Source organism: Colossoma macropomum, unplaced genomic scaffold (genome assembly GCF_904425465.1).
Source record: "Colossoma macropomum unplaced genomic scaffold, Colossoma_macropomum, whole genome shotgun sequence".
Taxonomy (NCBI): domain Eukaryota; kingdom Metazoa; phylum Chordata; class Actinopteri; order Characiformes; family Serrasalmidae; genus Colossoma; species Colossoma macropomum.
The window spans coordinates 27362018-27389985 of record NW_023494792.1 but is presented as its reverse complement, the minus strand read 5'-3'; the positions used below and the strand labels follow the sequence as shown (position 1 = coordinate 27389985).

The 27968-nt window shown below is 37.1% G+C and overlaps 1 pseudogene; it reads left to right on the top strand.

The window, feature by feature from the left end:
• LOC118811164 overlaps positions 1-25513 on the top strand; it is a 44253-nt pseudogene extending 18740 nt beyond the window's left edge.
• The last annotated feature ends 2455 nt before the right edge of the window (positions 25514-27968 follow it).

Sequence of the window (27968 nt, the reverse complement as noted above, 5' to 3'; positions counted from 1 at the left end):
CAATAAGGAGCAACTTCAGCCGGCGAATAAGACGCTGCGATTAAAGAGCCAAACGAATCGGCCTCGTATGATATCGTCCACTGCGCTGCGCGCCTGATATAGACGATCGTGCAAAAAAGCATATGCATTTGTGCGCCTCTGCCGTTTTCTGGCTTGAGACTGGGTGCTCTCTTTCTCTCGAGCTGGAGTGAAACGTATGAACTGTGAAGCCCACGCCAAGCGATGACCCTGTGTAGTGCCTCATAGGACACCCCGGACGTACACAGAAGTTAATAGAGTGAGTGAGTGAGTGAGTTACAAGCCAGGTCCATCAGGTGGTTCCCTTCTAAAAACACTGCAGACACATCTCAAGATAAACTCATTCCATCGGAATATCAACACTAGTGTTCTTACAACAAGAATACTTCGTCAATCAAAGCACAATCACCTCAGAAGCAATAATAATCGTCGACATTACGTTAGATGCACTAACGTACTCCATGTAAATCTGTGCGGTGGTACACAATGATGCTCTTTAGTTTGATTTGTATTGTAGTTAATATTCGCTGGTTGATCATGTAAACAAGAGCTTGTTTCAAAAACTCATTACAGAAGACAATCATTGCAAAACAGAGAAATATATCTTCTCATGAAGTGACTGAAAAAAAAATCCAATACTCACCTGGTCTGCATCATTTGGTCACATGTTGTCATCAGAGATAATCTCAACTCTTGTACACAGAGTGGGACCATATCGAAAGAACTCCAGTGGTGATTTCTTCATACAAATAGTCATATTTACATACATATCATTTATTAGGATTTGATTGTTGTCGTCTAATGTAGTATTTGTGATTTAGCTATAATTGATATCTAGTTTTTGTTCATGTTAGCTTTTGGAGTTCAGTGTAACAGTTTTGTAACAACGTATGCAAGAATTTGAAAATTGAGCTGTAGAAATACACAGTTTTGCTAAAAGCTGAGGCTGAGTGAGAGGAGAATGAAAAAATTGGGAAATTGTTTTACTGAATATATTTTGTATTCAAACATACTGAACCGTGTAGAGTTTTGAGAAACAGAGCTCAGAGCTGAAAAAGCTTGTTATCAATATTTAAACTCTATAAGCTAAAGAGCTCAGCAGCTGTATCACTTCAGTCTGATACTAATGATGTGAGGATGAGCTACAAACACATTGAACACGGAAGTTCTCACCTCCATCCACTTAGAGCAGAGACGCTCTGCAGACATTAGTCCTGATCTTCTCTCATCTCCACTTGTAGATCAGACTGACTCTGTCTGAGTTTGAGCTCCACTCAGACCTGCAGGATGAGGACTGTTTATCTGGGAATGCTGCTCTTATTCCAAAGCGCTGTTTCCTCCTTAACGGAGTTCAGCGTTAAAGGAGAGATCAGGAACTTTGCTGTTGGAAACGGAAAAGTGTTCGTCATCACCGACTCTCAGCTCCTCCAGATGAGGCTCGATCTAGTAGAGGAAAAACACAAGGACATATCTGACCACACACATCACCAAGTTAATATTTTACTGCCTTTCGACGCGAATAAGACCCTGATAACCTGCGGAACTTCTGACTGTGGATACTGTGAACTCCTGGACATCAATGACATCAGCAGGGAGGATTTGTCTGTTGGACCCTCTGTTAATAAATCATCTGTTTCCTTTATTGTAGATTTTGATGAAGGAAATGCAGAGAGATACATGTTGGTTGCCAGAGAGAAGATTTCTGATCATTGTGGCTCCGATGATGGTGGAGTGTCTCTGCGGAACACTCTGGACTCTCAGATAGGAGGAATTTTCTCTAAAAGTAGCCTCTTCAAACGAAGCCAGCATTTCTCCACAGAGTGATGCTGAGTGGATTGACGGCTTCCAATCATCTCCTCCCTCTCACTCGTACCTGCTGGTGAACGTTAAGTCTGGAACAGGTCCAGCTGTGGTGGTCTTAAGGATGAAGAACAGCCGCAGTAAATCAGAAATGACCAGATCTCTACAAGGTGCAGTGCTACAGTGCTGTGATGATAAAGACCGTAAAAAGCTCTTATCCTCCTCTGCAGTTCTCTCCTCTGGATCTCCTCTTCTCTGGGCGGGAATATTCACTGCGCAAGAAGCGCACGACCCCCAGAACACTGCTTTGGCCATTTACGACCTCAGTCAGATCAGAGACCGAGTACCTTCATATTTCAGCTGTACACCACAGTGCACAGCTCAGATGGGAAATTACTAGTAAATAAAATATCAGTTATGATTTATAACATTTGAAATGCTCAGCACTTTTATGCTTCATGTCATTCAGCTTCTAAATTTCTTTCCCTCAACATGTTTCAGGTCTCTGCAGAAAGGAGATCATGTTCTGAGTCCTCATGCTGTGGTGCTCAAACACAGTTCAATGTCATCTGTAGCAGCAGAAAAGAAAGGATCCTGGATTGAGCTCTACATCGGAACTGCAAATGGACAACTGATGAAGGTCTGACTTTCTGTCCATCTTCTAATACATAATCACTCAACAAAATAAAAATCAATGTTAGAATATTAAACTTAACTTTGTTTTGTTTTTTGCATGAGTTTGAACCTTTTAATGTCCTGTAGTTGTGAACTGTCTCATAATCTTTACTGTCTGACAGTCTCTCCAAAATATCATGATTATCTGATCACATAATCACATCAACTGTTTCTTTTATGTACTTGTAAAATATATTAAACTCTTCTTCAAAAAACAAGAAACCTTCAAAGGTTTGCAGAACAAACACATAGTGATTCCTATTGTCTTAATTATTTATATTAGTTGGGCAAACATTATTTGCTTTCTTTTTTCATTTTGGCTAGCAGCCAGATGCCAGATTACCCTGATTTTTTATTCTTCTGTTTGTGTTTCCAGATTGTGCTGGACAAGGCTTTGAATTCTGGCTGTTTGACGGTGCTGTACAAATCTACTGATGACAGGATGGTGTTTCCCAGAATGCACTTTGATCCAGTGGATCATAAATACATCTACATAGCTTTGGGAAATCAGGTGAGTCTTAGAGCCAAACACCCATCATCAGAAGATGACATAAGCACCATTAAAAACAACCTACCTAAGAGCTCTTCAACTCTGGACACTGAAATAAGGAATTTTAGGTGCAATTGTAACAAGTAAAACTATTTGCCCTTTTAAATGACTGCTCAGCTTTTTGCAATGACAATTCAAGTTTATTTAAAGTCAGTTTATTTAAACTACAGCAATTTCAGGGAAGTGAACTAATATCTTAGACATTTAATGTAAGATGTATTGTTTGTATATGTTTGTGTTGTAGATCAAGCAGGTAGCAGTGACTCAGTGTGGTCTGTACAGCACTTTGAGAGACTGCAGAGCTTCTCAGGATCCGTCCTGTGGCTGGTGTCTGACTACAAGCAAGTAGGTTCCTCACCAATTCATACACATCTCCTTTTCAACGCTAAATCTCTGCCTTTTTATTTATAAGTATTAAAGCATTGTGTGCTGGTTGCCTCTGTAACTGTCTTTATCCACCTTACATGCAGTTTAAACTGATCTCAGCAAAACAAATCAATACTGATATTTTGCAAAATATTAACTACACCTGCTTTACAGATTAACAGATAAGCAGCTGCACCACATAAGACCATTTTTAAGTTGCAATGTGTTTTGGGACTTTGGTTCTACTAAGGTTTTAGGTGACTCACTGTAGCATATCTTACACCCTGTGAAAGTCATAGAAGTCTCATTTTGACTTACCTGTATTAGACCATATAACAGTAGGGTATACCCCACCATGATGCTGTATTCTTGGATTAGCAAATTAAACTTGGATTTAACTCAGCCTTAACAGCATCATAACAGCAGCTTGACAGTCAGTAAGCTCTACGTTCTTAGGAGACTATAGCTTGATTTATGTAAATAAGTTTATTTTCTATTCCAAACATCTTGACTGGCTGAAAGGGAGGCAGTAAAAAATAACAAACTACACAGTATATAGCTCACTCTCTTTTTTGAAAAAACTCTTTAACTTACTGTAAAGAAAATCATTGGCTCATTCATTCACCCTAGAAAGAGAATCATAGCAAATACTATGATACTACTTCTTAGACACTATTTTAGGGATTATTTTCATTATTGTTAGCTTGGTGTTAACAGGAGGAGGGGAAGAGGGGCACACAAGGTGTAGTTGGCTGCATGGATGTATATACATGTATGTGGAATATAAAAAAATAATACATAATTACAATAAACATGAGAATGTAACAAAGCTTATAAACAGGACAAAAATAACAGTAATAAAATACATAACACATACAGCTCGGTGTATGCATATTTTGTTGTTTGTTGAAGTGAAAAGAAGTACGGCATCTGCAAAAAGCTATTTTTAATTTTTTTTTTCTTATTGTAGCCAGCTTCCGTTTTTCTATTTTTGTTTTAGGAATTTCTCCCACTCTTGCCTCCAGAATGCATGTTTAAAATCTACTCACAGATTTTCAGTGATGTTCAAGTCAGGGAACTCTGAGTTCAAGTTTCAAGTTTCAAGTTATTTGTCATTTGCGCAACATGTCAGGACATTCATGCATTGAAATGCTTGTGGCGAGGCTCAGGTAATCACTCTACAGAAAGTAAATAAGTAAAAATAAAAATACAAGAAAATACTAAAACTGAAATATATTAAATATACACAAAATATACACAAAATATACACAATATAGAGACAGGAGGGACCTATGTACGGATGTAAGGGAAAAACAAAAATAAAATAAAATAAAATAAAGATAAAAATCCTCTCTGCTATGTACAAATATATTTATATTAAACAAGGGATAAGGGAGCTCCAGTCCAAAAGCTTCAGCTTGTGTTTCTTGAAGTGATTCATGCTTTGAAGTGATTTAACTTCAAATGTAACTTGACTAACTTTATTACATTTGTGTCCAGAATTTTCTTGTACTTGGAAATTCTTCCATTTACAAATAAAAAGTAGAGTAGTTGTGGATTAACATTTTCTGAAAAAAAAATATAGTTTATAGTTTGATGTAGAGATGGCGTTTACTTCTTTTCACTATTTCGTTTTACTTCCTTTCACAAGCTGTTAACATGCAGTCTTATTTAAATAAATCTGATATGATCTGTTTCTTTAGATAGACATGACTGTCAGCTGTGAATTGCAAAACATTGGTCTCTAATGAACAGCAGAACCCAGGGGCAATGACTGGCCTGGGTTTTTATAATACTTATCATTTTATAGTACAATCCCATTTCCAAAAAAGTTAGGATGCTGTGCAAAATGTAAATGAAAACAAAATTCAATGATGTGCAAATCATTTAAACCCTATATTTAATTGAAAATAGTACAAAGACGACATATCAAATGTTGAAACTGAGAAATTTTCTTATTTTTTGAAAAACATATGCCCATTTTGATTTTGATGGCAGCAACACGTTCCAAAGAAGTTGGGAAGGGGCAACAAAAGGCTAGTAAAGTTGTATAATGCTAATGCTTAAAAAAACACCTGGTGGTCATAAGTTAACAGGTCAGTAACTCACTGGGTAGAAAAAGAGCATTCCAGAGAGGCTGAGTCTTTCAGAAGTTAAGATGGGGAGGGGTTGACCACTCTGTGAAAAACAGTGTGGGCAAATAGTGCCACAATTGAAGAATAACATTTCGAAACCTAAAATAGCAAAGAACTTGGGGATTATGTCATCTACAGTACATAATATCATTAAAAGATTCAGACAATCCAGAGAAATCTCTGTATGCAAGGGACAAGGCTGAAAACCAGTATTGGTTGGCCAAGATCTTTGGGCCCTCAGGTGGCACTGCATTAAAAACAGACATGATTCTGCAGTGGAAATGACTGCATGGGCTCAGAAACACTTCTGAAAACCACTGTGAACACAGTTTATCACTGCATCCATAAATGCAAAAATGCATAAAAGTTAAAACTCTAAAACGCAAAGAAGAAATCATATATAAACAGGACCCAGAAATGCTGCCACCTTCTCTGGGCCTGAGCTCATTTGAGATGGACTGAGGCAAAGTGGAAAAGTGTCGAATCAAAATGTGAATTTCTTTTTGGAAATCATGGACGCTGCATCCTGTGGGCTAAAGACCATCAGGCTTGTTATTAGCACACAGTTCAAAAGCCAGGTATGGGGGGGCATTAGTGCTGTGAAGACACCATTAATGCTGCATGATATATACAGGCTTTGGCACCATTTAGATGATGTCTTTTTCAGGAATGGCCCTGCTTATTTCAGCAAGACAATACAAAACCACATTCTGCACATATTACAACAGCATGGCTCTGTAGTAAAAAAGTTAGGGTGCGAAACTGACCTGCCTGCAGTCCAGATCTGTCACCCACTGAAAATGTGGCACTTTATGAAATGAGAAATACGACTAGAGACCCAGAACTGTTGAGTAGCTGAAATCCTATATCAAGTAAGAATGAGAAAACATTTCACTTTCTAAACTACAGCAGTCGGTCATCTCATTTCCTAAAAACTTACAGAGTGTTGTTAAAAGAAGAGATGATGCAACACAGTGGTGAACATGCCCCTGTCCCAAATTTTTTGGAACGTGTGGCTGTCATCAAATTCAAAATGTGCATATATTTTTCAAAAAACAGTTTCAACATTTGATTTGTTGTCTTCGTAGTATTTTCAAATAAATATAGGGTTTAAATGATCTCCACATCATTGCATTTTGTTTTTGTTTACATTTTGCGCAGCGTCCCAACTTTTTTGGAAATGGGGTTGTATTTACTAATTACTAATATTTATTAACAGTTTTTAACCAACCCGGAATCATCACATGTTTCTCCGCAGGAGGCGTGTGGAAGAGATAGTTGATGTGGAGAGAGAGAAAATATACAGGGGTTTTTAATAATGGCATTATTGGGCAAACAAAACAGTGTTCACTAGTCATTTCTTTTGTTTTTATGATTATGTTTACAAGACATGTCAGTGATCAATGCTGAATTCCTACTAGATTATTGATGTCTAGATTCTCACATTCAGTAAAAAAGGTTTTAAAATCAGACTGAGCTCCGGATCTTTACGTGCCTATAGTGCCCCTGGCAGAAACTCACGGTCTTAATATGAATATTTGTAGCACTGGAGGCTATAGTTTATAGTTATAGAAGATATAGTTTATTTGCAGGTATGTCGGCCAGTGGAGAATCAGCACTACTTGCGTTATGGCCCTGAATTTTACTGGCTGCTAGTTCAGCATGGTTTAATACAGCTCTAACAGACATTATGGTGTAAATTCATAGACCAGACACTCTAGATGATTCAACAGTGAATATTGATTTTCTATAGATGATGAGCTGTGAAATGTTCTTTTAAGGTTATAATACAGCAGTCTTCCTGAGTAACCTAAAAATCACAAAATACTGTATCTAGCATAAGCCCACATACAGAATCTAATGCCATCAGTGTAAATGTCCTTCTCTGAAATGTATTTGCTAACCCACAATGCAGAAAAAGAATGGCATCAGCATGTCCAAATACAAATGACACATGGATTAAAAGGCTCCTGTCATTGGCTGGTGAACTATACTATAACTACCTATTGAATAACCAGAACTAACAGCTTTCTGGATTGTCTGAGCCTTTGTAATCAGGGGTGCTGCTGAAGGAGAGAATATGCCCCTCAACTTTCAACAAATCAGTTGGTCCCCTGCACTTTTTGTCAAGCAAAATATGACACCCATGATAGAACTGGTAAAAAAAAGATCTAAAAAAATCTAAACTTTAATGGAAGTAAATTTGTCAAAGAAAACAAACAAAAACTGTAATATTTAAAAAGCCATTATTATTATTCTTATTATTATTCTTCCTATTCTTATTCTTATTATTCCTGGCACCCATAGAAATTCTAATGAGTAAATAGTAAGTGAAGCATGTTCCCTTTTATATTTCAAGTCCACTTTAGTGATGTTGCATGTCTTCCTGTTTAACTGGGTATGAGGAACCACAGAGGCCAAATTCGTGTAGTCATTCATCAACATGGGGAAGATTTGAGAATACAAAAAGGACCCGAGACAATGTTTTGCTAGCCTTCAAAAATTAGACTATTTAAAAGACCATAAAATTAACTACACAACTGAAAATGCTTGTATCCACTGTTACGACAGCAATTCAGAGTTTTCAAAGTTTAAAACAACTGGAGCTGTAGTAAAGCTTCTAAGAAGAGGATGCAAATGTATTTAAAGTGTGTGGGGGCAGAGGTGGTGGTTAGAGGTTTTTTCCTTCAAAGGCTTTTGGAATCGTGTTAGGCTAAATGACGTCATGTATTCTATGAAAAAATGGACACCAGTTCCAAAAAGATACCATTCAATTGCGGTTTAATTGTCTAATAGGACAAAAGTCCAAAACATACATCCAAATCCACACAAAAATGGTTTAATGACTATTAATGCTGCTAACAGCAGCACCAAACTACCTTGTTCTTAACACCTTGAGAACAGTAGAGTTAGATAAACTCAGTAGAGAGAAAGCAAGTAGATATAATGAAGACAAGCAATCTTTAGTTGTATGATTGATCATGTTGTTTTTAACGATGATACTTGCTTGGTTGCATCATGTTCATATGAAAACTATAGTTTTCAGCTGTTCAGTGAAATTCAGTTTGCAGGTTCTAGCATTCAATCTAAAAGGGGGCCATAGTGGCCTGAAGATTTAAAAACAATTATGCAACCTTATGGCCAAATAATAAGAAACTGAAAGCCATGGATACATAGTTGCTATGAAATGTATAGCCTGAATGGTACTTTCAGCTGATTTGTATAAAAGTTCTGGATAAAATTAATTTTATTTCTTATCAGATATTTTCAGTATTCAGCACAATGAGAAAATTGCCTAATCACATTGTGATAATATGTGAAGAAAAAAAAAAACTGAGTTACTTACATGCCTATGACATGCCAATTTACTAGTATGTAGCCCCTCCCTATATGAGGATAGCTGTGCTGTACTGCTCTACAGTATTTGATAATGTGGAGAGCACATAGAAAGAGTTCTGAAATCATTCCTGCATACTGAGTAACACCACATTCCTCATAACCCTACAGTGGCTCCCAGGACAGCAAAGCAGGCTGTAAACATCAAGTATCCACCATGTGTGATCATGTGACTCAATTTCTCATTGTGGTCACTCTAGATGCTCGACCAAAGACGAGTGTTCAAACTCTACTTGGATCTTCATTCCTGAAGATTCTTTTCAGAAAGAGCTGATTTCTTTTCAAGTGACTGAAGTCTCCACTGAGGTAAATGTGTATCTTTGATTTAAAATCTCAAAATCACTTCACCTTTATTTTAGACATTTATCGATTTTTATCCACTACTGTGCTCTCTCCTTCAGCTCAGTCTGAATCTCTACTTGAGTGTGGAGGGAACAGAAAATCCTCTTTCAACATGTACCTTCATGAAGGAAGATGAGAATCTATGTAACAGCAGTTCTGCAGTTTTCCCCAACTGCTCCTGCAAATTCTCCAGTCAGTGGCTGCCGGCTAATGGTCAGTTTAGATTTTATAGCTCTGAACTTTATCATCCATTTAAATTTCAAAAGCCTATTTTAAATTATCATTAGTACAAGAAGTAGCTGTTGTAACCTAACAGTATATAATACTATATAAAAATGTAAACAGCATTTATGAATATGCAATACACAAAAAACAAATGATAATCAAGCGTCTCAACCTCTCTCTGACTAACTGATTATGATAACTCTCAGTAGTTAATCATGTTCACACAGAAAGTGTTTTCTTTTGTATGTCCAGTCAAAGCGACTGTCACAATTGGAGATCAGAAAATCACAGAGAGCCTGAAACTGAGGAGCTGCCCAGACATCACAGAGACATCACCATATGATAAGTAAGACATTTTAGATAAAAGCTCTCCAAACAGCAGCCGGTCATCATGATACATTTTGTCTGGCATGTTGGGCCACTTCAGGTAATTTTAATGTATATGTGATATACAGTCATATAAAAAAGTTTAAACATCCCTGGTCAAATTACAGGTTGATTTGAAAGTGAAAATAACAAATGCAAATTTTTCTGCACAATTTCTTCTTATTTGCTAAGCTTAACATATCAGGCAGTTAAAAAGTCAGTTGAGCCGATTATCATGTAGCAATTTATGTTTTAATGTGTATAGCTGTTTCACATTATACACATTAAAACCTAAACATTTACACATTATACACCTTAAAACATTAACATTTACCCATTAAAACATTAAAATCGCTACATAATAATCGGCTCAACTGCCTTTTTAACTGCCTAAGAAACTGTTGTGCTGTTTGATCTTTTAACTGAATGTAGTTGAAAACCATGATCATGGATGTGTGTGTGTGTGTGTGTGTGTGTTTGTTTTGTATGCAGGTGTGTAGCGTGTGTTTCAGCTGGGTGTTATTGGTCCAGCAGTACTAATATGTGCAGCTGGGCTCTTGAATCTGCATCACAGGTACTCACATTCTGACATTTTATTTGTATTTATTTATTTATTTAATATTTATTTACTATAACGACCCTGGAGATCATATTACCCACATATGTGTACTCCAGTTCAGAAAGACGCACACAGATTTAATTCATGGTCATATTGTACACTGACTATAAATTTTGTTTCAGTACAATCATGTTTTTAAACTGTATTTTATTTGTGAATTTATTTGAGAAGTTCCAACTGAAGAGGAATTATTTTTATTTATTTTTTTATTTATGTTTAGGGGGCAGTGATGGTGAGTTAACAACTACCAAATCACTAAAACTTCAAGATACCCTATTTTTTTAAAAAAGCAGTTTAGTGTTTATGAATTCAGTGGCAACAAGGCAATGAATCTATTTTAATACTAAAATTAAGTGTTTTCTGTAATTTATTTCTCTCCTCTGTAGGACGTGTGTGAAGGATTATCTTCTGGGAGTAATGCAGTAAGTGACCCACAAAACTGTCACTCACAGTGTCAGTGGAAATAAGATCTGTGTCAGGGGGAAGCTTAGGGTTTGAAAAGGGAACTAAGAATAAGAACATACTGGAGAAGTACCCCTCTTATCACTGGGGCAGTACCCCTCTTGTCACTGGGATGGTACCCTCAAGGGTACATCTCAGTACTTTTAAGCAGACACACACCCCCTGTCTCGTCTCCAGGCTTTTTATTTTATTGTTCTGTTTTAAAACATTAGGTTATGAAAAAGTAAAAAAAAAAATACACTTTTCACCTGGAAAAACATTTTTAAAGTAGAAAATTGGACCTTGAAACCACTGCTGTATCTTTGAGGTACATTTACATTGTTTGTACCTGGTTGACCAAAAAATGTCACCTGCACAGAACCTTTATTTCTAACAGTGTAGGGTGTGTCTCAAAGGAATCGGACATTTCCTAGAGTGTCTTGTTGTCAAAATCGTTCCAGTGCACTAGAACTTTTGTTTCCTAAAAAAGTTGCCAATGCACCATAACAATCAGTGAGCATCAACTGTTTCAGCTTAGCTAAGCAGGTCCATTGGGAAATATTCAGTGACTTTAAACTTGTCAGCTGACATTTTAGCATTTTAGCTATAGCTGCTATGAATTGCTTAGGAGAAACATGGTTAACTTGGCAGCAGTGACACTAATGTAATTTGTATTTATGCTAGCTGTGTTAATCAGCTGAAGAAAGGCTTAAATTTATCAACCATTACAGAATGTGACACACACATGGCCGTACCTGGGTCTCAGAGTAAACAAGATGAGACTGTTCATGAAATAACTGAAATATCCATCCTAAAAATCACAGTGGATGGAACAATGCTCTTGTATATTCATGACTGAGTCATCAGAGTCCCGATGTTCCCATCTCCAGGGATCTAGCCAGTGCTCGAATTAGTTTTTACTATGTATTGATTCACTCCATATACGGAACTAGTGAGCGAATTGGGACAAGTATGATGGCTCCTGCGTTTCTATTTTGTATGTTATGAATAGTTTTTATACAAATAGAACACAATTTATTATTTATTTCAGTTTTTAATTTATTTTTTACTTTCATATATTTATAAAACATACTCTGATATGTTTTCTATAAAGATAAAAAATAAAACTCTAATCTAAGTATTACATCACTGTGCACAGAAGACAGCACTTCTTAACTGGTTGTTTGTACACATAATAATACAGGTGTTTTCATATGAAGGGTTGGTTAAAAGTGAGTTTCAAATTTCTCTTTTTTATCATTTTTCTAGCCAGAGATTTTCTCCCTGGAGCCTAATCAGGTCTCCTTTCATGGCAAAAAAATGGCAGTGCTGAAAGGAAGAAACCTGGAACTGGAAGAGAAAATCCGCTTTCAGGGATTCATGGAGTGCACTTCAAAGGAGTGAGTGTTAACAGAAGTGTATTTATATGTGTGTGTGTGTGTGTGTGTGAGTGTGTGTGTGTGTGTGTGTGTGTGTGTTTGTATGCATGATGTATTTGATTTGTGTCTCTTTAGTGAATCTGCTGTTTTCCATCAGGACTCCAGTGTTGGAGCGCTCCACTGACACTCTGAAGTTCAGCATTCCAAACGGAAATAAAGGAACTGTGCGGGTGTGTGTGGTGACAGCAAACGGCCGTTGTCATAGCAACACCAAAATCACTTATGGCTCCCAGCCCACCTGTACTGGACTGCAGCCTAGAAACACCTGGGCCAGGTACAGCATGAAAACACTAAAAATCTTTGTGTAGAATCTGTTTCTACCCAAATCACTTAATTTTAATACTGTTTCTCAGAAAAAGATGATCAATTGGTTGATGATCTTTAACAAACTAATCCACAATTAAACATGATGTGAGAACCACTGATAGTTAACACCAGATGAGGGAGAGAAAAACATATAATTCCCACAAGAACTTTAATATTTCCCAGAACTTTTACAGAGCCTCTTGAACTCTTGAAATGGGACTAGTGTTTCTTGAATTGCTAAAGTCCAGCTAAAGCTTTGCTAATTTAGTCCTCATTTCCTTCTCTATCACTTCTAGTTATCAGAGTTGGTTTAATCTCCTGCAACTCCTACCTCTGCTGTCCTGAAATTCTTCTCTGATTGGCTGATTAAGTGTTGTACCATTTTGCTTTCAGAGGTAAGAGGAAGATCAACGTGTTGGGGAACAATCTGGGATTTGTGGATGCAGTTACTGTTCATTCATCTCTCAAATCGATCACCCTCAACTCAAACAAGGTATAAGTGTGATCATCTCTCAGACTGAGTTGAGTGCAGACACTCTGGTTTACAGTGTAGCATACACAGTCATTAATTCAAATGAAGTATGAAGTAGTTGTAACACAGAGGATTGAACAATGTGGATTTATGTACACTTTTGGTTCATCACTAATATCTTTAAAATTTGGTTTATCTTTAACATCTCTCAGGTCTTTTGGTTCCACACTCATGATCAGAGAGAATACATGGACTCTGGGCCATTCAGTGTCTCTCTCATAGTGGGAAACTCAACAGTGGACTGTGCAGATAAACTGCTTTACCTCCCAGATCCAGAATTCACCAGCTTCTCCACCTCTAAAGTGGACAATGATGTGCTGGTCACTATCAAGGTAGGGTCAGCATTCCTACTGACTTTAATCATGTCCAAGATTGCTATCAATCCCTTAAAAATTAAAAAAGCAAACTTTATTTGATTAACTGCTGGAACATGAGAACCAAATTACATTCATATATGTTTTCTCTGCTGTTTTATGCTTCATTCAGCTCTCCAAGGGCTTAATAAATGACTGATGATAATAAGGTGTTCTACAGTAAAAACTGTTTACGATTTTATGAAAGTGCAGTGCTTTAGGCTGAGTATGAGCTACAACATTTATTTTGAGTGTTGCGTCATTATGGTTGTGTTATAGCCCTTCGTTTGCAAGTGATACATTCAAAATGTAACTGTATCTTGGCTCTGTTTACTGTATCTCACTTTTTCTTCCCCACTTTACTGTTCTTCAACTAGAAAACAGACGACATGCTGAATATGAGTACGGGAAGATGTGACAGTGTGGGGGCTGCAGGAAGAAGAGCAGTTTGAGTGTGTGATTGATAAGATTATGTCCACTGCTCTCACCTGTAGAATTGTAGGAGAAAATGGACATGAAATCAGACTGGACTCAATCATGGTATGACTATTCAGTCTGTTATTGCTTGCTCAATGAGTCCCCCAAATTAGTTCTAACTGCAATCCTGCAGTAAAAACTGTTAAAAGTATTCAGACCTAGTCTGAATAGTTACAAAGATTATGTGATGATCCATTTTAAACCAAGGCACTAATTGAAATTAATAAGTAATAATGAAAAATAAGCTAAATACATACAAAATCATTTAAATGTTTTTTTTTTCCTTTTTTCAATGTTTTTTCTTTGTAATTTCTTTTAAATTGAGGTTGAAAGATTTAAATTTATCATGAGTTTAATTAAAAAAAAGAAAACTTAATTCAAAAAATGCTATCCTACATGTCACTACCAAAAGGTTTTTGTCATAGGCGGAGTCTTATTTTAGCCACACCCCTGCATTTTATAGCAGGAAGTGAAACTGCATCCCCTCATGGCCACATGGTGAGCAGTTAGATCTCATTGACTTTAAGCAAATGTGTCCCAAAGTCTAATAACCCCTGCGTAAAAAAAAGAGCTAAAATTAACTGTTTCTGGCTGAAATTAGCTTTTTAATGCAGTTTTTCATTCCACCTTAAATTGCACAGCAGTTACATTTTGGTGCATTTAGGCACTAGAATTTAACTGCTGTTGCATTTAAGGTAGAACGGAAAATTTAACTGCAGGACAGAATATTAAAAAAAGGCAGTTATAGCTTAAACACAGACATTTATTTTTTCTTACAAAATTCCTCTGTTACTTTGTAATTATGCTGATGGTTAATCTAACGTGTTAGGCCTTCTTTCAGCTCTTGAAGTTCTGAACAATAGGAGAGCTCGTTTAGCTGTATCTACCCTAGATACCACACAGCAAAACAATTCCTGATTGACCATTTTCCCCCTCAGTATTTTTGAGAATTTCACTTTTTTGTTTGCATCCAAAACTTTGCAATGAAACAAAAGTAATACTGTAATACTTGCTGAGATTAAATACAAGCATGAGTCTACCAAATAAAACCAACTAAAAACCACAGAAATGTGTGTTTTAGTTCTCAGAAATCATTAGGCTTTCTCTGAAGGTCTAGAAGGTCCTGAAGGTTCCCTTCTGCAAATTAGAATGTAGTTTTACAGAAACACTTGCAAACTGGAATCTAAGTTAACGCTCAGCTACAAACCAAATATCTGATTTCTTTAATCTTTTTCAGATCATGGTTGGCAATTCTATCAAATTTATGACACAGCATGGCATAAAGTATTCATGTGCACCTGTTGCAGTAGCCATTGTGATTCTTTTTGGTGTTCATGGTGAGTATTGAGCTGCTGGTAGATAATTGTGTGCCAGTTAGGTGTGTCTGTGGTTACTGTCATCTGGTCTCATATGCTTAGTTAAAATGTATTTGTTTTTCTCTCTCTTTCTGTGTCTAGCTGGAATATTTATCAGAGGTGTGGTCTCGAGACACATGACTCGGATCTCAGGCAGATTTGAGTAGAGCAACTAATGATTTCATGGCAGCACTTAAAGGTCACAGCACACCAGATTTACCATGAGGATTCGCATCGCTCAGTGCAGCGTACAAAAGTTCAAAATGAGGGTCCACGTGCTGCCTTTACGCTGCTCTGGCACGTCCACGCACCGCAACGTAACCCATTTGTCTTCAGTGAGAAGCATCTGTTCCGTCAGATGCGGCCATGCGGTGCATGACGGTCCAGCGTGTCGAGTCTGTGGGATGGGGTGTTTCGAAAAATCGCAGGCCTTGGGGTTCAATACACATGGGAATCCTCGCGTTAACAGACCGAAAATTTATGTGTTAACACAAAACGATGTTTACATGTTAACACAGGAATTCTCAGGTATTTTGATCCCAAAGGCCTGCGACACAACTGGTCTTCGATACCAAAAAGTTGAGCAAATCTGAACTTTCTACAAATGAATCAGGCCAACGCAATTCATCTACCCAATCAGGAGGCAGCTGGTGTTTGCGTGATTCGTGTCTGCAGCTTTTAAAGATTGGTTCCACTTTTAAAGATTGGTTTCACTTATCAAACGTTTCTGTATGACAAGTAATACCAGCAGCAATAGCTAATATATTCAAGCGCAACTGTTTACCTCCTGAATTTAAAATCCAAGTGAGAAAGCGATTGGTTGGTTGATAATAAACCGAAATAACTGATTGACTGCAAGTGGTAATCAGTGACCTAAATTCTAATCTTTATAATTTAACCTTATTACCATTTTGGCAAAAAATTTGCTTAATGATGGATTCTACAGTGACTTTCTGATTGTTCAAAAAGTAGAAGCATTTCTTAGGTAAATATCGAGACTACATCTCAAATGGATTTTGCAGGGACCTCCCTAGTAATACCCACATGCAGCCAACTGAAAGGGGAGGATGCGTTTATGTCCGTCGATGCACTGGAGCAGAGTAAACGTAGCATGATTTAACATGCAGTTACTAGTCTAGCCTTTTTCAGCACGGCCTGGCCCCACCAGTTGTCGCTGTGGAGCAGTGCACAACATGATCAATAATTCAGTGTAACAACTTTTTATTTTTTTTCATTATTCTTTTTTCTTTGTAATTAACATTTTGGTGTGTTTATTACATATGGCAATGGTAGTGCTGTCCGATACATTCTAAATATCTTCCTGTACCTGTTGTGTTGTAGCCTACCTACTTTTCCTGGCAGTCTTGGTTTGGTGAGCGTGGGGCCGGCCCATCAGTGTTCGTCTAACCAAGTGAGCAGTTAAAAACACTGCACATGTTCAACATGCTTTCAATAACCAGCTGTGGTGCATGATCATGTTGGCTCCATGCAACCAATAAAATCTAATAAATTTACATACATCCAGACTTTAGTAAATGTAGTTTACAGTATGAGCTTTGCTACACAGCTAGCCATTGTTCCTCATCAGTTGTGGTAGCTACTCCTAATAGCAAGGCAATATAATGAGTCAAGTCAAAAATGTAATAAAAGTTCAATTTGGTTTACTGCCATTAGAGCAGAGATGAGAGATTAAATGTTTGGGACCACACCAGCCAGAGGATTTCAACATCATTCAGTCTGGAAAGGACAAAAACTGCTCCTTCAATTCAGAGAGGTTCAAGAGAAAAACCTGGCTAACTGCGAGTGCAGCTAAAAACACTCTTCTGCTTGCCTTGCCTGCCCCTGCTATGCTATCACTTGAATTCGTTCATGGATTGGTGGACTCTAAGAGAAAAGGTTTTTGACAAGTTTGCCTAGATGAAAGATCGCCACGCATCTTTTCTTTTCAAGCAGTGAACGTCTCTGGTGAGTCGTTCTGAATTATTATAAGGCGTGTTATTCCTAATGCCCGGAAAGCGATGTGGTTCCCCGCTCTGAAATGTTGCTTTGGATGTGTATTTGCAGATCACAGTGATTGTGTACTGCTAGATAACTTTGGGTTTGTAATGCGATGATGTATAACAAGGTTTTTTGAGACCTAATGTTATTATCATATCACTCGTATTCCTGTCTCCGCACCACATTACGTTAAATTGTGAATTTCTGATTTCATTGATGGAGTAGATCACACACCTGATTACTGACTGCAGCAATTTTTAGAGAAAGTTAAGCTTTAAGATGAAATATTTACTGTATGAATCACTGAAAATTGCAACATACAAAGTAAAAACTCTGGTAAAACTTTATTTGGATAGTCCACGTTAGATGCTTTGTAGATACTTAATTAATACTTAAGTTACATTCAACTAAATATTTACTACATTGACCATAATCTTCTTTAACTCTAAACCTGGCTCTAATCCTTACCCTAACCTTAACCTCAACCCAAAACCTAAGCCCAACCCTAACCCTGGTCCAAATCCTAACTCTAACCCCACCACTGTTTAGAATAACAGTTTCAACAGACAGTTTGTTAAAAATTTGAACATCTGTAGATAATCTATAGGGGACTATAGTGGACTATCCAAATAAAGTGAGACCAAAACGGAATGTGTGTTTTAAATAGGGATGTGTGTTTTAAATAGGGATGCATCGATACCATTTTGTTCAGAAGTATGTATTTTTTAGTACTTGCAGATACCAAATCTGATACCATAACGAATTACCTATTTAGAATAAAGTAGATGTTAGTGTAAATGAATACAGTGTACCTTAACAGTTAAATCATTAAAATGTACCTGATTTTAAATGATGTGAATTAGCTACGTTACATTAGTTAACGGTGCCTTGGATTGAGTAGCGCTGCAGTAGAGAAGAGTGCATTTTGTTTCACATCAGAAAAGCATTTCTATACTACTGTAGTTTTGGTCCTCATCTGTGTCTAAACAGCAGTCTCTGTAGCTCAGTGACAGCAGGAATCACATCCAGGGCTACTGCAGCCAAGGCTAATCCGAGGGGCTCACTTGTGGAGTTTTACGTTTGAAGACTTTTGTTTGGCTGGTTGAGCTGTAGCTGAATGTCCTCTAAAGCCAGACATACTGTAGTGAAAAGTTTAAATTTAATATGTTTTTTATAGACCCAGTTAGGAAGCTCGACCCTTGCTTGAGCTCAAGCGGAAGTCAAGAGAATGACTCACAGAGTCAGGCAGTAAACTGCGTAGTTTACTAAAACACACTGATATATATATATATATATATATATATATATATATATATATATATATATATATATATATACAGCAGTTATGAGACAACTCTCACACCCACACCCGCTAGCGCCCCCAGCCTCAAGCTTCTCCATCTATGTTCGTTTTGCTGCCTGAGGCGAGAACGAAACTGATCTTGTATTTTTATGACCTATGAAAGAGGTTAAGGTCAAGAACAGTATGTTCCTGCATACATAAGCACTTCTAAGATGTTTTCTAAAATCTGCAAAGTCCCCTTTGTCTTTTTTTTTTGAGGCCTTCTGTGGAAAACAAATTTATACAGATTTTTACATTTACATGCAGTCCATTAAACAGTTCATAATCCGACCAATAGCTCAATCAGAATAGATTGCATCCATGTATACACACCAGTAGAAACATTCTAGTCCAATTGAGGCCATTCGGAATACAATTTATATCCAACTGAAAGAGGCTTATGCATTGAACTTGGGTTCACGGTGGGACGGGCATCCAGTTTATGTGTCTCAGAACATGATGTCTACATAAAGTACTTTTCCTGAGTCTGCCATAATTTTAAAGCAATTCAAAGCACAAACGTGCCCGTTGAAAACTCAGGTAACACACTGCTGCTCGTCTCACACTGACTGGACTCACGTGATGCTTGTTGTCATGGTAACGGTACTCTACACCTGCGTATAATTTGAATCAGATTACTTGTAGTGTGCACGGAAACTGAATTTTTCCATCAGACTGTTGACTAGAGTGAGCGTATAAACACCTCAGTCTTAGTCTATAATCTGAATGCATTTAATTGGATTGGCAAAAATCTTTACATGTAAACACAGCCACTGTGCACTGAAGCTAAAAGCCAGGCGGTGATGCACACAATAGGACAGTACGGTGTCTCTACAGCCTATTTTACAAAAAAAAAAAAACAAAACATATATTCATACCTTGCTATTCTATTCAGTCAAACAAAGTAAAGTGGTAGGAAATGGCAAATTTTTTCACCTCTTTAGCCACCATACATGTCTCCATTTGTGTTGGGGAAACAGCTGTGATTCTATGCTTAAAATGAGCTAAAATCACACAGTGTATTCCTGGTGGGTATCTGCCAATGGGGAATGTTTAAAGTGATCAGTGATACTGGCCTTTTCTCTGCTGTCGAGTCAATTGGTTCTCAAGGCCATACAATGACATTCCGTGCTGGTGCAACTCCTGAGACTGGTTACAGTTCCTTTTTCCCTCTGTTGTGCTGCTAAATCAGAACCAGGAAATACTGAAGAAAACTACAGCAATTAGTGGCTAATAGCTACATACACAGCATACAACATGTATGATTTAGTGTGTCACTTCAAATAGGCCCTTTTTACATTTCTGCATTTTTTCTAAGCACTTGTTGCAGGTTAATGCTGCTTCCGCTAAAGCTACACCAACAATGATGAGTAGAGCATGTGCGACTTACTTAAGTGTTTAAGCTTGAAGCAAAAATAACCTTATCTCAGTTTCAATGGCTTCTCATCTGACGATCAGCAGAAGAAAAAATGGTTTTGTGCAGTGACGATGAAGGAATAAACTTTGTCATATGGAGGAAAAGAACATCTGTGTCTGCATTTCACCTCTGCTGACTAACATTACACTGAAGGCAGTTTGTGCTTGAAAGCTGGTGCTTCAGCTTCTTCCAGAGGAACAGTTTTCATTCTCTCCCTCAGTGGGGAGCAGATGTTCATTGGACTAGAATGATTATCCTCTGTGCTCAGAATCTTTTGGCCCTGCAGTGGAAAAGAGACCTTTGTGCCTGACTGTGACCAAATCAGTAGCACTTCTGTGTGTGAGCAGAGCCTCCTTCACTGCCAGCTTGAGTTATTTGTTCATTAGCATGGCAGCTACACTTGGCTTATGTCACAGATGGTGTCAGAATTGTTAGTATTGGTGAAACTTTTATGAGTACAAGTACATGAGCACAGTATTTGATCGATACCCAATACCAAAATCAGTATCAATGCATCCCTAGTTTTAAATGCACTTTTCAGTCAGTAGCATTAAACCCAGGGTGGATGAGTGACTATAAACTACCATTAGCTGCTACTGGACATTTTTGCAGCAAAGGCAACTTATAAGGTTGTAACAGTTGCCATAGAATTACATTTGCAGCAGTCACATGTTTATAAGCAAGTTAAAAAGGTCTTAAATTTTATGTGTTGATAATTGCAGATATCTTGCTTAAAGTAGTGTGGTAACTTACTGCATTGCTATTGAAAGTTGATTTAATTCCTTGCTCTCTCTCTTTTATTTATTTATTTTTTGTAATATGTTAAACAGAGGATTCACTTTAAATCTTTTTAATTAGTACATAATGTTTTGCATGAAATTAAATGTAATAAATGAATAAATACAGAATTAATTTCAATAAAACATGATTTATACTGGCTGATATCATTTTTATTTTAATTAATAAGTTACCAAATTATAGGAGTACCTATATATAATATATCAAAAGATTACTTATTTATTTTAAGGTGTTTTATTTGGCCCCATTTGTAGCCCACATGGGCTAACTTGCACAGGGCCCTTATGAAGCTAATGGAAAAAAAAATTGTGTGCCCCAACTGTCTTGCACAAAGTGGGCCCAATTACTAGCCCATTGTTAACCCATGTGGGGCTCAAATGGACAATAAATGGGTCCCACCATTTACTAGCCGTAACTTTTCTCAACCAAAGTTTTTTCTCTTTTGATCTCCCTTTAATAAGCCACAAAAACAGGTGGGATGTATGATGGTGGAGTTTAAGGCAGGGGTGCACAACTCTGGTCCTGGAGCGCCAGTGTCCCACACAGATTGGTGATTGGTGAATTAATTGGTGCAAGAATTGGCGTAACTGTGGGACACGCCACAGCAGATCGGTGTCAACATTGGACGTCCCTGGCCTGTATTTTATGTTAAACCTGAATTCTGAGAATTCCCCCATCCATACTGCATGTATATACCCTAACCGTCTGGTTAAAATTGCAAATATAGGATAAAATTAAAGATATCATTAATTTTACTAGAGATATTTTTTTGAAGATGTAAGATAATCCACATGTATATGGAAGGAGAAAGTCAAAGAAAATAAGTGAAAAAATCAGGAGTTTACAAAACCAGAGTTACTTAAATACAGCCACGGTTTAAAGAAACACATACACACAAAGAGTTTACATACACAGCTCGGTGTATGTAAACTTTTGACCCTCTGGAGCTCTGAAACAGTAAATTAAAGCTGAAATAAATCTGTGTCTAATCGACTGCTTTATAAATTCTTTACATTTTGAATGAAGTACATACTATAATTGACTCACCAAAAGAAATTATTGAGCGAAATTATTGAAAGAAATTATTGAGCGAGATCATGAATGCTAGTTATTCACAGAGCATCCAGTCAGTTTTTATTTAACTTTACTCACTCCATTTGGATGCATGTAGAGAGTGCTGGCACTTTCATTCAAGATATGATAATTCTGTTTGATTTGATAGCAAAAGTAGTGCAATAGAGCTGTTGCAGTGAGAGTGCATGATGTAAAAGAATTTCATACTGTCCGTTAAAGGGCTAGCATGCATTTTTTATTACTTGATATTAGAAGTAGGCGATATGTCAAAAAACAGAATCAATATGGCTGCATTTAAAAAAAAATACTACTGAAATCTGTGAACACAGTGGTTTTTATTAAGTATTTTGCTTACTGCAAGCAATAAAACCAGGTAAATGGGACTAATTCTGCTCACTTTACAATGAAATATGCAGTTGGTCAGTGCTCTATAAGTATTGATGATATCCACAATATGTTCAGAAAAGCATATTGTATTGTAACATAATTAATCAAAATACTGATAAATATTGTCATGTATATATCACATATCAGCACTACTTGATATATATGTATTTTATATTTAATCATGAATTAATTAAATGTAGTCTTTTTTGAAAAGCAGAAGAGCAAAGCCTGTTTATTTGCTATGGGTGTTGACTGAAGTGATGACACCAACACATCAGCTTGGGGGGGAGCGGGGCATTTATTTTCTCAGCCTGCATAAAAAGCACACATCTGACTCATCTGACCACATCTCTAAACACCAGTTGTGCTTGTGGTTTTACACATCTGAACTCTCACATGTGTATTTGAGGACAGACTGTTCTTTGCCAGCTACATTGTCAGCTGAGGAGCAGCTGCTCTTCCATCTTTGTTCAATATCACACGAATGCACGAGCAGAATGAGGAGGGTTTCTTTAATCTAATCTGATTACTTTCTGTTTGTTTTGGATTACTTATCTTTTAAACTTGTATAATGAAATAAAGATGAAAGAAATATCACTTCCACCAGGCGCTTTCAACAAGATTTAGGTGAACATAATGCGAATAGGAAAACTGCATTTTATGAAACAGACTGATAGATTATAGGTGACTTAAATATTGTATCTCACGCAGTCACTGATGTCACATATACACTACACACACTATCTGAGCATATTTACAGTGTGTACAAAAAAAAGGAACCATAATAACGGACTGCAGACTGCTACTTATGGAGAAAAATAAACATCCTGTTCAGAAAATTTGTTTCTTTGGAGAATAACTGCTGTACTTTTTTAAGTGAAATGTTTTCCCATTCTTACTTGATATAGGTTTTTAGCTGCCCAACAGTTCGGGGTCTCCTTTGTAATATGTTTTGTTTCATAATGCGTCAATGATTTCCAAAAAGAATTTCACATTTTGATTAGTCGGACTACAGGACGCTTTTTCACTTTACCTCAGTCCATCTGAAAAGAGTTCGGGCCCAGAGGCGTTTCTGGATCCTGTTTATATATGGTTTCTTCTTTGCATGGTAGGGTTTTAACTTGCATTTGTCAATGCAATGATGGACTGTGTTTACAGACAATGTTTTTCAGAAGTGTTCCTGAGACCATGTAGTGAATTCCACTACAGAATTGTATCTGTTTTTAATGCAATGCAGTCTGAGGGCGCAAAGATTATGGTCAGCCAATATTGGTTTTCAGTCTTGTCCCTTGCATACAGAGATTTCTCCAGACTCTCTTAATCTTTTGATGATATTATATACCACAGATGATGAAATCCCCAAGTTCTTTGCTATTTTATGTAGAGAAATTTAATTTTATGTTATTCTTGAATTGTTGCATTATTTTCACAGAGTGGTGAACCCCTCCCCACCTTTACTTCTGAAAGACTCAGTCTCTCTGGGATGCTCTTTTTATACCCAGTCATGTTACTGTCCTGTAGCTTATTAACCTACTTAACTGTGAGATTTTCCACCAGGTTTTTTTTAGCATTACAACAACTTTATCAGTCTTTTGTTGCCCCTGTCCCGACTTTTTTTAAAACACGTTGCTGGCATCAAAAACAAAATGGGTATATATTTTTCAAAAACAATAAAGTTTCTTAGTTTCAACATTTGATATGTTGTCTTTGTACTCTATTAAATATAGGGTTATTTAATTAACCCTATTGAAATGTAGTGTTATTTAATAAATATAGGGTTTAAATGTTCTGCACATCATTGAACTCTGTTTTTATTTACATTTTGCACAGCAACCCAACTTTTTTTGGAAACAGGGTTGTAAGTGACAAATGAGGTCTATTTAAGAAGCAGTGCTTAAAGTGTGAAAGATACTAACGTCACTAAACAGCAGTAAAGAAAATGATGTTTGCAAGTGTGAGTGTGGCTTTGGTGTTTTTGTGTATTATGTGTGGGTTTGTTTGTTATAGACTGTGCACATTGCAGTGACTCAGTGTGGTATGTACAGCACTGTTACAGACTGCTTTTCTGGACTGTCTCTGTGGCTGGAGTGTAACCACACACAAGTGTGCTTATCTCGTGCCATGTTCATGTAGATCTTTCACATTTCACACTGCATGCTCAAATTCCACAGCGCACCTCTTTTGCTAATTTGCATGCATTTAATATTTCCACAGTAAAACAAACTTACATTTATATGATGCACAAAATTATTCTGTAACCATACACTGAATGCAGAGTATTCAAACACACTGCATGGGTTTATTTATGCATCTAAGCATACACCAAGTTCAGCTTCAAGTTAAAGTTAAAATGGATATGGTCTAAACAAGTTATAAAATGTGGCTGCATAAAGAGCATGTAGGAATAAAAACAAGCCAAAATAATCTCTTAGATTTACAGCAGCTCATGTCACATAGCTCTCCAATGCAGTTTTGGTCTTTTTTTTCCATATTCTTTTATTCACTTTGTAGGACTCATCTGTTCTTGCTCTAAGGTCTGGGTATGTTTTCCTTTCTGTTCAATTGATTTTCATTTCAAAATCCAGTACTGAAAAACAAAAAATCAATTTTCCGATTCTCGTTTTTAGTTTTGTTATTGTCAGTGGAAAGAAGATAAGAAATAGTTTAATTTTACAGGTTCACTAACTAATAATAAATTACTGAAATATTCATCATAAAAACAACTAATTAACAATGGGATGAGGGGCCATATTTTACTAATCCAAATGAACTGGAAATAAATGTGCAGAGTACGCTTATGGGTCACAAATTAGGGGTCGTGGTTAAAATTATGAAGACAGGAAATATCAAGCATGAGCGTTGAGAATATTTGACCTTCAGCGCAACATCGAGTGCTGCTGCGTTTTATCGCTCACAGAGATGTGGCTATCCACGGCAATACCGAACAACGGCAACCCACCGGCCGGCACACGGCACATGGTTAGACACACGTCTAACATCATCTTCAAGTTTGCTGAAGACAGCACCATCCTAGGCCTCATCACTGATGGAGATGAAACAGCCTACAGAGACGAGGTCAGCGCTCTGTCAGAGTGGTGCTGAAGTATATTTGAAAGAGTAGCTTTATAGAAGAAGGCAAAAACTCTCTTAACTTTCAGTATAAGTTGATGTTGTAGTATCTAGAAGTTCCATGTGTTCTGTTTTTGCAGGTTTGGAATGTTTAAGTTAGGGGGCCCCTGGTCCAAAGGCCCCATAGGGAGTGGGCCTCTCTCTCCCTTTCCTCTCTTACTTCCAGACAGATGAGATCATTTTAAAAAGGACCATATATTCTGTTCCCTTTTTTGAAAACAAGCACCTTATATATGCAGTTGCATATATTATTCTGTGGGGGACACTTTAGAATTGGCACGGATCCTCTCTCAGGTACTTTATAGTGCTTGATATGATACTGTTTTACTTTGTAATAAACATCTTATACAAGAAAGACAGTGTCAGCAGAGACTCCTTCATCATCTTCACATCATCGCTACTTAATAAACAACAAGAATTTGGCGTCGCGAACTTCAGACGTGTTGTGGCTTGCTGCATCACCGACAGCCTTAGCGCACTTACTCCCACACCTAGCCGGCATTTCAGGTGAGATTTTTAACAGGATTGTGCGCTGGTTTGTTCGTTGAGGCTGTTGGGTGTTTGCTGTCTAGTCGCACTGTAAAGAGTCATGTGTGTGTGAGCCATGCTGTGTTGATGTTCGGAGTGCTTCTCCGTTCTAAATTGGGGTTTATTGCGTTGTAAACACCGCAATAAGGGGGGAGTATAATAGAGAAAAGGAAGGCTGATGTAAAAGTGTAGAATAGCCTAATTAGCAATGATAAGGTGAGCTAAATAACATCATGCGAGATTAATGAAGTTTGGGCCCTTATCTTCTTAACGGTAAGACATGTGTATATCAGTCACTGCATGAAAGTTGGCTTAGAGAAATAGTCAGATTAGGTTAAAAAGGGAAAAAAGTGAAAAGTAACAGCCCATGGCTCTGGGGAAATTAGATTAAAGAAAAATAAGAGAAGTTGAAGAAAATAGAGAAGAGTTAAAGAGAAATAAGAGAAGTTATAGAAAATAGAGAAGATAAGAGTTAAAGAGAAAAGGAGCCGCAGATTTGGACAAAAGCCCTCTGGGAGGCGGTTTTAGACGGGCCTAAAATCCTGGAAAATCACTAGGTGAATTTCGGGTCAGTTCAAAGGAACTGGAGGTGTGGAATGGAAAAATTCAATTGTAAAGTTCCCACTCGAACACTAGTTGACAAACAGTGTCTGAAGCAGCTTTTTATTGAATATTCACACCTCATAAAGGTAGCATAAATTTAGAAGAAAAAGAGAAAAAGGAGCAGCAGGAAAAAGCATGCTATAGGATTAAATGTTATTTTTGTCTTCTGCGTTTTTTGAGCTCGCTGTGTGCTCCTGTGTGAGGGGGATTGACCCCTGCTTACAGTGTGTGTGCGAAGCTGAAAGATTCTGTGTGTGTGTCGTTTGTCTTGGCTATGTTCCAGCTGTGTGACTGGCTTTAGGAATGTATAAATGATAATATGTAAAAGCGTATGAGCCTCTACAAGAGGATGTTTTTTGGATTTTGTTAAAACTTATGAGCCTTTCTTGGGGGACATTTTTGGATCTGATAAAACTTATGAGCCTCAGAAAGCAGGACTTTATGAGTTTACATAACACTTATGAGCCTCTTTCAGGGGACTTTTGATAAGATTTATGAGCCTCTTTTGAGGGGACCTTTTGAATTGGTTAAATTGTATGAGCCCCCAAGAAGGACGTTTATGATTTTGGAGAGGAGTGGAGAGACCAGTGAGGATATGTTTGTGTGCATGGGTAAAGAAAAATTTAATAAGTATTTAAGGTGTTATTAGAGTGAAATAAACTGAAATTTCTTTATTGATGATAACTTGGTGTTTAAAGGAGGAAAACATTTGTTATAGATACAAATGACCTAAGTGTTGGCAGATAAAGTGCGTGAATCATATTGGCTTGCTTATTGTGTTGTTAAAAACCTAGTGGGTTCATTTGATACTTAATTCTGATTTGTTTTTTCCTTTATCCACCTATGGTGTGTGAGAATTGGAGGGGAGAGAGAGAAAGAGAAGAGGGAGCAGGCCAGCTCCAGTGCTGCCACGGATTGAGGTCTGTTGATGACCGCATGCCCATCTGACTCCAATCTGATTAAGGCCAGTGTGTTTTATCCAGAAAATTCTTTTTTGACAAATACCTGCATTCTAAATATATGTATGTATACTTATTTATAGTTATTATTGTTGATACATATATAATCTGCTTTTACTTATAGGCTATTATAAGAATATTTCTCAATTTGGGGTTAATAGAGTATAATTATTTGTTTATATGATACTATATGTTGTAGTTTTTAAAAAAGAGAGGTTTGGCAACAGACTGACCGACCAATGTATTTAATTAATTAATGGAATATACTTATTTGGTTTAAACTCTGTTAAGAATTGCAAATGTGAGTTTTATTGTTTGTGCATGGTTTATTCTGATTT